At 46.7% G+C, this 15,522-nt stretch overlaps 1 protein-coding gene across 1 annotated transcript in view; it reads left to right on the top strand.

The window, feature by feature from the left end:
* Positions 1 to 15,522, top strand: part of LOC135552280 (microtubule-actin cross-linking factor 1-like) — a 268,419-nt gene that overhangs the window by 9,499 nt on the left and 243,398 nt on the right.

Below are 15,522 nucleotides of genomic sequence, written 5' to 3'. Positions count from 1 at the left end.
GTTGGGAGTGCATAAAAACATATCATAGCAACACTCCAATTGGCAGCAACGAGGCATATATATTTTTAAACAGAGTGTACTGTACTTTTACTGAAGGGTTGTGATACTGCTACAAATACATCAGAGAAAATAATCTTGTCAGGTTTATGGCTTGAAGATTCCAAAAAATGTTTCATCGGTGAACCTGCCATTGTTCCAGCTTGGGTTTTATAAGGGAGTAAAGTGTTTGTGGCGGAAGGAGCGACTCAAGATATAGTGGAAAAGGAATGGTTATGTATCCCGCTTTTGTTTCCTCAGGCATGCAAGCTGCTCTTCGCCTGCTATTTCTGTTACTTTCATTACTCTTTACAAACACAATCAGTGTCCCACCGGGCACAGACTTAAATTCAACGTCTATTCCACGTTGGTTCAATGCCATTTCATTGAAATTACATGGAAACAACGTTCATTCAACCAGTGTGTGCTCAGTGGGGTTGTTGTGCACTAAATAGAGATGCATACAAAGAGATGGATTGATGTGGTGTGTAACAGAAGCTCCTGATAACTGTTGTGAATCGTGCAGATATCCAGACTGAGCCATCGAAAAGAATACATTTAAATTGGGACTGGTGAACTGCAATCCACTTAAACAAAACATTTTAAAGTGTGTCAAATCAAATCAAATGTATTTATATAGCCCTTCGTACATCAGCTGATCTCAAAGTGCTGTACAGAAACCCAGCCTAAAACCCCAAACAGCAAGCAATGCAGGTGTAGAAGCACGGTGGCTAGGAAAAACTCCCTAGAAAGGCCAAAACTTAGGAAGAAACCTAGAGAGGAACCAGGCTATGAGGGGTGGCCAGTCCTCTTCTGGCTGTGCCAGGTGGAGATTATAAACAGAACATGGCCAAGGTGTTAAAATGTTCATAAATGACCAGCATGGTCAAAAAATAATAATCACAGGCAGAACAGTTGAAACTGGAGCAGCAGCACGGCCAGGTGGACTGGGGACAGCAAGGAGTCATCATGCCAGGTAGTCCTGAGGCATGGTCCTAGGGCTCAGGTCCTCCGAGAGAGAGAAAGAAAGAATGAAAGAGAGAATTAGAGAGAGCATACTTACATTCACAGGACACCGGAAAAGACAGGAGAAGTACTCCAGATATAACAGACTGACCCTAGCCCCCCGACACAAACTACTGCAGCATAAATACTGGAGGCTGAGACTGGAGGGGTCAGGAGACACTGTGGCCCCATCCGATGATCCCTCCGGACAGGGCCAAACAGGAAGGATATAACCCCACCCACTTTGCCATGTTAAGTCTTAAAAACAGGTTTAATACTTAAACAGTTTGCACTTATGTGAACATATCAGAATTCAACTGTATATACTAACCAGTGTGTGGGAGAGAGGAGGCACTCCACCAATTCCTGGTCAGAGGTCAAGAGAAAGGAGGGAGAAAGGAGTGTGAGAGAAACTAAATTGTCATGCTAAAGCTACAAACGGGTATTTTTTTGGTTGCCTGTTTACTTGAGGCGGTTGTGACACGAGTCTTCTTTTTTTAACCATTTTTTTTCTCTTTTGAACCCGTGTTTTTGTGGTTTTGACCGTCTCCTCTTTTGAAGAGCTGGAATTAACAGCTGTCCTGATGTGTTGTGGTGCCACACTTCCAGGGTTTGGGCTGTGTGTGTGTGTGCTTGCGTACGAGAGTGTGTGAGTGTGTGTCGGTGTGAGTGGGCAGGAGAAAGGCTGTGTCGGTCTTACTGATTTTTTTTGTGTCAGTGTTGACAGTGGAACACGCTATTGGCAACAAAAGGTGTTGTGTGGTGTCGTTTTTATTCAATATTTCATTTTGGTTTTCATTTTGGATGCAATTGAGGATGAAGGATGAGGATGAAGTGAGAATCAATATAAACTAGTATAAAAGCAAGTGTGACTGTTTATATTAGCATGTCTGGTCATTTTATAATATAATATATTTAGATTAAATGTAATTCATTTGACCAAATTAAGCTGAGGAGCATCTGCATGTTACATGGAACAAAGGCTACATTTGCCTCATGAATTGGAACGTTATTTTCAAAACAGTTCAAAAATGTCCTGCTATTGTGGATTATTTATCAAATTATTTTCAAGTAACTGTCTTGACTTGAGGGATTTGGATATTTGCTGATTTGTATAGCCTATGTGTAAACGTGCATGTGTAATGAGTGTGTGAGAATGTTGGTTGGAGGCAGAGTGAATGCGTTGGGGGAAATGTATGTACATACAGTATGTACTCAGGCCCCAGACATAAGGTGCCTGCTTGGAACTGAGGTGTCTAGGCGACTGCCTGCCTGAGCTCTTGCTCAAACATTTTTCACCAGGCAGCGCAAAGGACAGCTCCAAGCCTGGCTCGTCCCCATTCCCCTGTTGCCAAGGCGACCTGCATGCACACTCTCCCGGTCTCCCGGTTTCCATGGCTATGAAGGGAGCAGGAAAGACACTGGAAAAGTGAGAAAAAGGGGCCAAAATAAATAGTGAAACAGAGAGAGCGAGCATTTGAATTTGAATTCAAGTTGGACATGGAAGAAGGCCGAGTGAGGGATATAGCGAACCCAAAGATGAATCCACATTTAAAAGGAAAAAAAGAGAGAATGGACAGAGAGGAAGATGGAAGGAGGGCAGACAGGGAAAAGGGGGCAAAGCTCAAACGGGGAGGATGGGAGGAAGAGTAATGATGACATGTAAGAAGGAGAGAGAGTATATGTGGAGGGGAAACATAGAGAAAGAGAGGGAGGGTGGATCTGAGACATTTGAAATGGGAAAAGGGAGCTGGAATGCCTCGCTATAAGTTAATTATGTCGGCTCGTTATAACACACGTCAACAGAGGCCCTATACACACAACCTCAGAACACTCTGAGAACCCAAGCCAAGGGGCTATAAGTATTCGCAATAGACCTGATTCAATCTTCTGCCATAAAAGGTGCTTTGCAACATTAGCGACAAATTGCGTAGAAAAATGCAATCGGCTAAAATGTTGAAACTGGGTTGCTGTAGAGAGGCAACATGCCTCATAGTGTGTGTTTGTGTGTGTGTGCATGTCTCGTACGCCTCATTCACTGTCTGCAGCTGGACTCAGCGTGCTAAAACAAAGATGACTAGCGCATTTCATCATGTTTCATCAGTGCTTCTTTTATCGTGCAGGGTCAGATAGAATGTTGTAGTTGGCACCAATGACCACTAGATGGGGTTATAACGGAAAAATAATGATTTGGTCCCCGTCGAACTTTCGGCAGGGTTTCCCAAACTCGGTCCTGGGGCCCCCCCTGGGAGCACGTTTCAATTTTTGCCCTAGCACTACACAGCTGATTCAAATAACCAAAGCTTGATGATGATTATCCTAAAAACATAATTCCACCTCGACATTATGGGGTATTGTGTATAGATCAGTGACACAAAATCTCAATTTAAAACATTTTAAATTCATGCAGTTACACAACAAAATGTGGAAAAAGTCAAGTGTGAATACTTTCTGAAGGCACTATGTGATTGGTGGGATATCCTATGTCTCGACTATATCAGCTATTCTTATTATCTGATGATGGTAAAGATAGTTCTGGTCACGGAGGGAATCTTATGAGAAAGTAATGTATGTCAAACCGTTTGGGGTGAACCCATGTTCATCTGGAAGGATTATGCTCGGTGTCTGTATGCTAAAGTACAGGAGCTATCAATGAATAGCCGACATACAAGAAGAGGAAACACTATCCAACTGCAGCCTTAAAATGATAACAGTGGCCAAGCAGTCAGTGGATCTACCGATGTCCTGTAAACTGAATGTCATCCGAGTCACGTCACCCTCCTTGAGGTCATTCCCATCACTATTACCTCTTCCTCTACTCTTTACATATATATATTACTGTATCAAATGTCTGTTTTGGTGGTAATCTGTGTGTGTGTGTTTACAGTGTGTGACTGTGTGTGTGTGTGTGTGTGTGTGTGTTTAACATTTAACATTTAACATTTAAGTCATTTAGCAGACGCTCTTATCCAGAGCGACTTACAAATTGGATTACAGTATGTGTGTGTTTGTGGGTTTACAGTATGTGACTGTCTATGTGTGTGTGTGGGTTTACAGTATGTGTGTGTGTGACTGTCTATGTGTGTGTGTGTGGGTTTACAGTATGTGTGTGTGTGACTGTCTATGTGTGTGTGGGTTTACAGTATGTGTGTGTGTGTGACTGTCTATGTGTGTGTGTGTGGGTTTACAGTATGTGTGTGTGTGACTGTCTATGTGTATGTGTGCACTGCTGCGGGAGCCAATGGACGGTCAACGACAACATCTGGCTGTCCTGCTTTGCATTCTTTTGCCAAACTCTAGACTCAGTCAGTGCGACTCAACTCAGTGTGTGGTGTCTGTGTGCTTGCCAGGTCTGACGGCTGAAGGTCTACACTGTGTGGGTTTGTATTCATACAAAGCCTTCATGACTGTGGATCATTGGATGTGTGAGTGTGGTTGGAAAGAGAGAAGTGTGTGTGTGTGTGTGTGGGGCGGGCAGGACTCTCACTTTTGGACTCTCACTTTGGTATTCCATAATATTCAGACTGAACAAATCCCTTTGCGGATGGATTCTAAAAGTTGATCTTCCACTAGTCATGTCTGCATTATCCACAGTACTGAGGAAATGCTGATGATGCATAACAGCTCCTGGCTACGGAGAGATGATGTCCGGTTGATGTCAGGTCAGGCTAGGAAGCACTATGACAGTACAGTATTGGTCAGGGTAAGGCTGGGCTTGGAGAAAGCTATGGCGGGTATCCCTCAACTGACGCATTTGTCTGGACTTCTGAGATCCTCGTACACACAGACGTCGCCTGCCTCGCCCATAGGCCTACTACACACAGACGTCGCCTGCCTCGCCCATAGGCCTACTACACACAGACGTCGCCTGCCTCGCCCATAGGCCTACTACACACAGACGTCGCCTGCCTCGCCCTTAGGCCTACTACACACAGACGTCGCCTGCCTCGCCCATAGGCCTACTACACACAGACGTCGCCTGCCTCGCCCATAGGCCTACTACACACAGACGTCGCCTGCCTCGCCCATAGGCCTACTACACACAGACGTCGCCTGTCTCGCCCATAGGCCTACTACACACAGACGTCGCCTGCCTCGCCCATAGGCCTACTACACACAGACGTCGCCTGCCTCGCCCATAGGCCTACTACACACAGACGTCGCCTGCATCTCGCCCATAGGCCTACTACATACAGACGTCGCCTGCATCTCGCCCATAGGCCTACTACACACAGACGTCGCCTGCCTCGCCCATAGGCCTACTACACACAGACGTCGCCTGTCTCGCCCATAGGCCTACTACACACAGACGTCGCCTGCATCTCGCCCATAGGCCTACTACACACAGACGTCGCCTGCATCTCGCCCATAGGCCTACTACACACAGACGTCGCCTGCATCTCGCCCATAGGCCTACTACATACAGACGTCGCCTGCATCTCGCCCATAGGCCTACTACACACAGACGTCGCCTGCCTCGCCCATAGGCCTACTACACACAGACGTCGCCTGCCTCGCCCATAGGCCTACTACACACAGACGTCGCCTGCATCTCGCCCATAGGCCTACTACACACAGACGTCGCCTGCATCTCGCCCATAGGCCTACTACACACAGACGTCGCCTGCCTCGCCCATAGGCCTACTACACACAGACGTCGCCTGCCTCGCCCATAGGCCTACTACATACAGACGTCGCCTCCATCTCGCCCATAGGCCTACTACACACAGACGTCGCCTGCCTCGCCCATAGGCCTACTACACACAGACTCCCATCTTATGGACGGCAGACACAAACACACGTCGGTCTCACCTGTCCAGATCCCCTTACCTCTTGTCGATGGAAAAGGCTACTGTGAACATGTCATTCACTGATTATACTGGGCTATTAGACGAGCCACTTATAGGATTAGGTCTATGGGATGTTATGGATCTTGATCACCTGAGATTATATATGAGGACAATGGATCCAGCCCATTGATGTCTATTGATGTTTTTGTGTGTTCATTGAATAATTGGCTTCACCTGTATGTCCTGGTGTGGCACCCTGACACATAATGTGCGGTGGTAGCTGTGCAGCCAGCCCCCTTATTGTGTGTCCTTATTTTTCTGGAAAGGAGTGACCTAAATGACGATCTTGATTTTAGTCTCCATGCAAGAAGTGAGAGATTGAGGAAATACAGCACATTCTTTTAAACTGTTGTGATGGGTGTGGATTGTGGTTGGAAGAGTGGACCTTTAAAGGGCTCAACTGGCATGGCATTACATTACATTGCCGTTAGATGGCGGGTTCAGCCCAAGACAAAAGCAACTGTCCTCAAAGCTGATTACTGGACACGCCATCTTTTTGAGTCAAAGGGAGTGCAGTTACACCGGTCCGGATACCACCGAGGGGCGCTCCAACACTACTTTACGCACATGTGTGCCACCGCAGCCATCTATTGACCTATAGCGATACATTTCCTCTGGTGTAGGTTTCTGGCATGGCCGGTAGAGAGGGATGGATGACAGCCACTCCATAGAGAATATAGAAACCTGAGAGGGAGGAAGAGAGGCAGGCGGAGAGTCGCAGCACACAAGCCGTGACTTTATAGAAGCGGCCATTGTGCTGGGAAGAAGCATTCAGAGACGCTAAAGCGGTTTCATTGAATAAAGACATCGACAAAAAAAGGGGATATATGAACCGGCGTCCAGATACTATTTCAGTGGAACCTCTCTTCTGATTTCGGAAGGAGCCAGCCCACTACGATCCCGACTTGCCATTACGCAGACACGCTTCAGGGGCGCGCTCACGCACGCACATAAAAATATATTCGCCGGGTAGGAAGGTAGCTGAAGGGGTTGAGTTCAAAAGAAGACGGCGAACGATGCTCCTGCTGTTGTGGTTTGGCGGACACATTGGACAATAATGGGTCGATAAATTAAATATCAGTAGGCTATAACGTTCACACAGACAGACATTTATTTTATATAGGATAAAACCAAGGTTGGAGCTTTCTGTAGCCTATTTTTCTTCTTCTTCGCATATTGCATGCAAACTAGGGATGACTGGACTTGTCAAGTGAGCCGCTTCACGTTTGTTTCAACCAACCAATTAATTGGCCTCGCGAATTGCTACATTTATAAGCAAACACCGGAGAGGAGCAGCACATCCACCGTGGCTTTCAAAACTAAACGGATTTGACAGCTGCGTTGGCGAGGAGAGGACCCGGATCCACCGTCCTGGATTACTGCGGTAGTGGGCCATTCGGCTGATGGCCACCGGTAACAGAGGCACCATGGCCGGCTTCATCCCGGGTTTACTGCCGACCAACCATTCCCAGGAAAAGGAATTCGCCCAGGCGTACGAAGATGTTCTTGAGAGATACAAAGGTAAGGAACAATAATAAATTAGTTGGGCCCTGGCCTGAGTTGATCTACGGCGGGACTATGTAATAATCTGGATTGTTTCATTGTTTACGTTTTTGATGAATAGGCTACACTCGCAGCGCAACTTTCTGTTTCTTTGAGTCAAACCAGCTGCGTGCGTTTCAAGTCTGATCTTGTTGTTATATTGTGGCACCCAGACGCCAAAGATAGCTGGCATGGGACTTCATAAACCTGCTAACGTCAAGGAATGTACCCACATGACATGCACTATTGTGCATTGAGATTGTTCCCAAGACGCGAAAATAGTGCATAATAGTTAGTTCCACAGTTTCTCCCCCTTGGTTGCACACATTTAAAACAAGGTTATTAGTTTTAATAACTAAAATGCTACATAGTCTGAAACCAACCCAGTTTTTGGACCTGCTCCACCATGTTTACCCCCAGCATCGAGACTTGCTATTTCATAATCCCTATGACGGCCGCTTTAAAAATGAATGCCTCTACTGAAATGGACCGTGATGGATGCAGGGAGGGGAGGAGGGGTTGATAACAATTGACGTTGGCGACATCTGTGAGGCCTGGGCCCAGATGAAAGGCTGGTCCTTTTTAAATTATTGATTATTGTAATGAAATGCGACTCTGTTTGGGGTCAGAGTAGTGTGTGTGTGGGATAGGGAGAGCACAAGTAATTAGTAGTTTTATGTCAATAATGCATGTAATATATCAGTGTGTCGTTCAGCCATTAGGTTTTGGCATTGCGTTAATAAATGAGTATTTGGTAACATTGTTATAATCAGTGGGGCTGGGCAACAACCATTACCGCGCCGGCATGAACACAGACAGACGGAAGGACATGTTAATGCAGAGTGGATGCGTTTGTGAGCAAGCTAATAGACTGCAGAAATTAATTGCCCACAAGTATAACTCCATTTGCCGATAGCGATTAGAGTAGTTGCCAATGCCACACACATGTTGTTTCATGTTGATAAATGTAAGTGAATTATTGAACTTACACGGCAATATATATATTTTTGACACACATAGTCAACACCTCACAGCCAGTGCACTGAACTGTGGCTACAATTTTGAACTTGTTTTTAGCCTACATTGCAACCAAACTTGGAACAGTTTAATTGCCCACACAAGCTAAACTTTCTTGTCATTACTTCCAATAAGGACAAGGTTTCCCCTAAAAATAGTCATTTGTGTGGGACAAGGGCCCTGAAGTAACCTGTAGCAGAATCCTCCTTGGGGACCAAGGCCCTCAGTCTGTCCAAAACCATTAGATGCTTGACTTTCTATACCAAAGGTCGCGTACACAATAGAACACACGCACTGCATAGAGGTCATATAGCTTTGTGTTTACTGACCCTACTGGGGGGGGGGGGGTCGGTCTGACTGCAGAAGTGGTCAATGAACTTGACCCTATGGCCCCTTTCACACCCGTGTGTGATGGGCTTTTCAACTGCATGTCACTTGTAGCAGTTGCATGAAGAAAGGAGTGGGAAATGTGAACTCAGTCGGGTGCTGACGGCATCGCTGGACTGTAATTGGATGAGGCTATATGGTACCATTTTTAAATCATTCAGTGGTGCGTGTTTCACTGTGCGTCGTTCTTCAGGGAGTCGACGGGTTCTCAATAACAATTGACAGGATATCCAGTAAGTGGCTGGCTGAGCACAAGGGAAAAGCACGGGAACGTGAAACGTGAAAATGGACACCCACACGTGTGACTTAAGCGTGAGTGGACACTGGACAGTCATACACCACTGAGACCAGGTGGCCCAAGACTGACACCAGTTTCAGGGGCTAGCTAAAACTAACAGACAGGAACCCCCCCCTGTATTCCTTAACCTAAATGGAAAATACCAGACTGTCTGTATGTGCAGTTCAACAAGACAGGTCCACAACTTCCCAGACCTGAGGGCTTTCCGTCCATCCAGGCCTGTTGTTGCCGCCTATGAATTTGCCTGCTCGCCTGCCAACTCACGGCAGCTCGGTGCTGTGACTTTGCATTTAGTTTCCACAGCTACTAGTAGCCTGGGAATGACCAGGGACCACACGCTACGATATCACCATACCTCGCTGCCGATACGGTATATATTGCGATTAGATTTTCCAAACGTATTACCCCATCCACATCACTACGAGCTAGACTCTGTTGGTTGTTGTTACCCTTGAAGCAGACATGGAGTGAGGGATGGACAGTAAGGGATCCATCCCTGTAGCCTTTTCACCCCACAGTCCTCATATTGTCATACACACACACACACACACAGACACACAGACAGTACATTTACACTTTTGGACTCTCACACTTCACAGAATGCGACAATCGCGCACACCCACATGTGCTTCACACAGATTTGAACTTGCACAGTCCCACGCTCACACATACTGTGCACATTCTGACGGCGTCAGCGAGCGGAAACTGACAGAAGAGTTTCAGGAAATGTTTTGTGTTTCCACTCTGGAGTTGTGCTGAAGCTGGTTTCCCCAACTGAATTATAACCTTTATGGCGTACAAGGAAGTGACCGGTCGTTCGAGGCCTGTTGTGTCCTGTCTCTCCGATCCGCCACACGCAGAGACATGTACAATACCCCGTGTCTTTCCACTGCTTCATTAAACTCGATCTACGCGGCGCTTTGAATATTGTGGTGTCCTGTGAAAACGGATGCCGCCGTCTGTTCAGCTGGCTGGACTTGAATTAGGGTTGAATTGGGGGGAACAGTCTGGGGGGGGGGACAGTCTGGGGGGGGGGGGAACAGTCTGGGGGGAAGGAGGCTGTAACTTCACATTCGATCTGTAACCGACTGGAGTGCGGAATGTTCCAAATTGTTCCGTCACTGGTTTTGGTTATTGAAACTGTTACCTTCCCTGGTATTGGGACTGACTGAATATGCGCTGGAACGAGAACAAGAGGGGAGGGAGAGGTGGAACTGAGGCAGATGAGTGAATGATTTGGATAGAGGGGTTGGATCGTTACAGCTGGATTCCTGCTGTTTCCCCCCCCACGTTGCCTGGTTTCTCTCCCCGAATCCCTGGTTCCGGTTTGTTTCGGCTCACATGGTAGAATGCGGCTTGCGTGGACACACCCCCACAGGCATTTTCTTGCACTCGCTCTCCTCTCTTACACTAAGTCGTCCTCACATACCAGTTATTTTGCCATCAGTCTCTTTCTCTCTCAGTGGAATGAACTCCCTGTTCTCAGCAGTCTCTCTCTAGACTCTCCCTCCTCAGGGCTCATTGCATAACTGATCTCCATCTGATTTTTGGAAACTGTGTGTGTGTGTGTGTGTGTGTGTGTGTGTGTAATGAACAGTGCTGACCCTCCCTCCTCTAACACAGCACAGGGCCCGCATTCATAACTGTAAGACTGTGTGTCTGTAAACTGGGCCTGATTGAAACAGAGATGGCTGACTGTGGCTTCCCCACAGCTGAGTCCAAATGTTGTCTGAATGTTAATGCAATGCTGGCTGGAGGCTGTGGTGTCTCCTGGAGTCATTATTGAAATGTCTCAGTCAGTTTTTTAAAATTTTCTTTATGTTGGCAATGCAATCTTTCAAGGTTGGCTGGAATGAACCCACTGCTGTGTGTGGTATATTCTTAAGCAAGAGGGGGTCAACCATACACATCTAGGTACTTAATATGCTCCTGCACATGTATACTCCAATAGGGTGTGTGTGTCCACTCTCTGCGGGGCCCTTGGAGCGGTGCGTTGAGTAGAATGGATAATGAGGCTCCAGCAGGCCAGAGAAGCAAAGAGAGGGGCTCTAATGTGACCTCTGGACTGCTCCTGTCACACACACACACACACACACACACTGCAGCAGCACTCCTCTATGCCAGCACATGTGTTTGTGATGTGAGTGGAGGGGGATGTGTATGTATCAAATGGAGGGGGTAGAGATGTCAAGATGAAGGGAGACTGGGTGGGAGAGAGAGAGACCTGTTAATGAATTAATCATGGAGTCCTATGCTAAAAGCACTATGTGGGGGACTGTGGCCTGGAGAGCATTGATTTCAGATGGATGCACAGGAGAGCCACTCTGCATGTCTGTCCCTAGCAACACACCACACAGTACTGGTGTTCCCCTCCCCTCCCCGACCCCAGAGCTCTACTTACATCATCAGTCTGGTTTGTCTGTTTGTGACAAGATGCAGCGTAGGTGTTCAGGGGAATAAAGATGGGGTAAGCTATAGAGGAATGATAATATACTTTGCAGGTCTTAATACGAGGATTACCTTACGTTCTCTCCTATTTCTTTTCACTGCAGATGTGCAGGGGCTGCAAAGCAGCCTAGAGAGAACTGCTCTCACAAAGGGCTCCCAGTTTCTCCCTATATTCCTCCCTTTCATTCTCTCTGTCTCTCTCTCTGTCTCTGTGACTTGGATAGGAGCCAGATGAGGTGCTGCAAAGCAGCTATGACGAGGCTACGTCTCTCACAAAAACCCTTCCAGTCTCTCCATTTCTCTCTTCCATCATCTCTCTTCCTCTACCCCTCCCCCTCTTTCTGGTCGGGAGGAAGGTGGTTTGGGTGGCAACTCTACACCTCCTCCACACCCTTCCTGACATGCTATCCATCCGTCTCCATCCTGGAGGAGTCGACTGCTAGCTATCCCTAGACTGTTGTCCAAGGAGAGGGGGATTGGAGGAGGAGACCGTGGTTAAAAGAGGGGACGGTTTACTTCCTGCCGCCTCTCCCGTCACACCATCTAGACTTTGGATGCACACAGGACTAAGTGCATCCAGGCTGTGCTTTCTCTGTGCGTGTTGAGTCGGCCTATTTCACGATTTGTCATGATTTTAAAGCACCATTCTGACCTACTCTATTGAGGATGACACTGTAGCATACAGAGTCCGTTGGTTACGGCGTGCAGCCTTGAGGATATGCCAATGTGCGTCAGTCGAGTGTTTCTGTACGGGCCCAAGGAGAGGCTCCGGGAGCCTGGGTACCCGTCTGTGCCATCACTCTACTCCTTGCCATGTTTGGAATGACAGGGATCTGGAATGGATTAGGTGAGGATTGACCTGATCTGTTTGTGAATATCTCTGTCCGGTATTGCTGTTTTACCATTCTATGTGACGAAGAGTTGTGAGACCCTGCTGGCCAATGGCCTGTGACTGGAGGTGTTGGTCCCAGGAAGAATCTCACTCTTGACTCCTCCAGCTCGTGACTCTTAGCCGATCCAGCCATGACAGGACAGTAGGTAATCTAGCACGGCTACCCTGCCGTCAAAAGGTCACACTGTTGTTAGGTCCTATATGCGTACACGCACGCACGCACACACTGCGTGTGAACGAACACACACACACACAGAAATAATCTATTGAGAGTATGAGGGGGAAATCCCAGCAAAATTCATTTGAACGCTGGACCAATAGGAGATGATGTAGCCAGTATTGGGCTCACCCCTGCCCTGATTTTTGTGTGTGTGTGTGTGTGTGTGTGTGTGTGTGTGTACACGTTTCAGACTGATTGTTCGTGCCGTTCCGCGATGGGGCCTGTTAGTCTTTTCACAGTGTGTTTGCAGTCTGAGCCTGTGTGTGTGTGTGTGTGTGTGTGTGTGTCTGTCTGTCTGAACGCTCTCGGTGTGGGGAAGCTTTACCATTCATATCAGTCCCAATGGTTAATATGCGGTGATCCCGAAGGGGCGTCCCACAGACAGACCTCCCGCAGAGACAGCCCTAATCTCATTCATCCACTTTACCACACAGCAGTATCTCCCTATGAAAGTCAGCCAGCATACCCCCCCCCCCCCACTGACCGGGGCGCAGTGGAACGGCCCACTATGTCTTAGCATTCCTCTGCTTGATGGGGTACCTTCCATTTACTCCACTAGCCTAATCGGAGGGGTGATTGTGACATCATGCCCTCAACATAGAGAGAATAATGCATCACATAGGTATAACATGTGGGGATCTTTGTATGGGCATACTTCCCCAACTATAATATGTAGTAGTTTTCCTTTATAAATGCAGTATGTGGTGGTTTATTTTAACAGGTGCTTTTATCCAAAGTGTATTAGACACTTTTTTTTTTTTAAATAGTTACTGAAAATATGTATTATGTGGTACTCAAACCTGCAACTTTTAGTCTATTATGCAACCAAATGAGCTTTAGGAACCTTTTTGGCTACCTTGTGTTGCAGCGTATACCATGGATGTGGACATTATGAACATTTTGCCTCTCGTCGACCTTAGATAGTAGCCCATCCTACACGACATTCCAGTGGTTTTGTGCACCTGCTGTTGACTCAAATGCCCAAATTAGGTTGTTGTGTATGAGCTTCCTGCTTTTTGTCGTGAGGTTAAAGTGCCCCCCCCATACACCTTCCTCCCCCTTGTTTCAAAAGTTGTGTGACAGGTTCCCTTGCTATGTTATGAGTCTTCAATAGGCAGGTTTTCATTGACCTATCTTTTGTCACACACAAAAGTCCTTGCGACATGAGTGATGGAAACGGCAGATATAGGAGACCTTTTCAAAAGATCAACAACATTTTTATCGGTTCGACGTGTGGACTTTCTCTTTTTGTCAAACTTTCTTTATTGCGACAAATGATTGAAACCTGTTTTCCTAATAAATGAATACCGAATCATTTTGAAGGTACGTGGGTGGGGCATGTGACATCACTGAGTAACTATAAAGCACCACTCCACACTTAATTCGAAATACATTTTTTTGTTCAACTATAAAAATGGTTTCTTTACAGGACAGGGATTGTCCTGACTTTCAATAATGCCTGAATTGCTTCGCCTTCCTTTTCTGGTTGCCTGGATGCAAGTTTCACCTTTCAATTATTTCACATCTACAGGTGTGCAAGTATCACCATGACACGGACTGTGGCGATGCTTTGGCACATGAGAATTCTAAGAATATGGCAAATATTAGTCAATTATAAATGGGAACATGGCTCGTGATTTTGATTGAAAACCTTTATTACCCATTTTAGAAACGGAAGGACTTCAGTTTTATTTGCTTTACACGGTCCTAGAAAAGCATGTACAGTATCACCAGAAAACCCCTTGCGCCTACGGTAGTAGGATATCAGTGAGGACGTGAAGAATTCAGTAGTCGCCCCTCACTCCTTGATAAAGCCTTCATCATGCCATTGCTATGAGGGAACTGCTCTCCGTTGGTATGCTCGGGCCGTAGACTGTGTTCAGAGACGCGGTTGGTGGTCTTCTTTCCCTCGCTCCACTCTTCTTCATCCTCGTCATGTCTGATTACCTTTGGAGTGGCTGCCTTTTGTCTTTCCCTTCTCATCCTCCCCTTTTTTCTCGCCCTCCCTTCCCCCTCCTCGCTTTCGCTCGTCTGGCATTCTCTGTCCAGGTCTCATCTCTTTATCGGTGTCTCTCGCCCTCTCTCGTCCTGCTCTTTCCCTCTCTCTCTTCCTCTTCCCTCTCTTCCCTCTCTCTCTTCCTCTGCTCTCTGTCTCTCCATGTCTTTACTAGGTCGGTAGTGGTAATCTGTTGTGGGCTCCAGCTTTGTTAACAAGCTTTGCTCCTAATTTGAGAGACTCTAAAATGATCAGCCTGCAGACAGTGATTTCTAAGCCTGTGTGTGTGTGTCTGGGTTTGTTTTTGTAAAGTTTATTTGTCATGTGCGCCGAATACAGTGAAATGCTTACTACAGGCTCTAACCAACAGTGCAGAAAAAGTATTAGATGAACAATAGGTGAGTAAAGAAATAAAAACAGTACAGAGGCTACATGCAGACGCCGGTTAGTCGGGCTGATTGAGGTAGTATGTATGGTTAAAGATATGGTTAAAGTGACTGCATTTATGATGAACAGAGAGTAGCAGTAGCGTAAAAGAGGAGGTGGTGGGACACAATGCAGATAGCCCGGTTAGCCAATGTGCCGGGGCACTGGTTGGTCGGGCCAATTGAGGTAGTATGTACATGAATGTATAGTTAAAGTGACTACGCATATATGATAAACAGAGAGTAGCAGCAGTGTAAAAGAGGGGTTGGGGCTGGCACACAATGCAAATAGTCTGGGTAATTTGATTACCTGTTCTGGAGTCTTAAGACTTGGGAGTAAAAACTGTTGAGAAGCCTTTTTGTCCAAGACTTGGCACTCCGGTACTGCTTGCCATGCCGCAGAAGA

Source organism: Oncorhynchus masou, chromosome 13 (assembly GCF_036934945.1).
Source record: "Oncorhynchus masou masou isolate Uvic2021 chromosome 13, UVic_Omas_1.1, whole genome shotgun sequence".
Taxonomy (NCBI): Eukaryota; Metazoa; Chordata; class Actinopteri; order Salmoniformes; family Salmonidae; genus Oncorhynchus; species Oncorhynchus masou.
The sequence above is the reverse complement of the archived record's forward strand: the minus strand, read 5'-3'. Positions and strand labels throughout refer to the sequence as shown.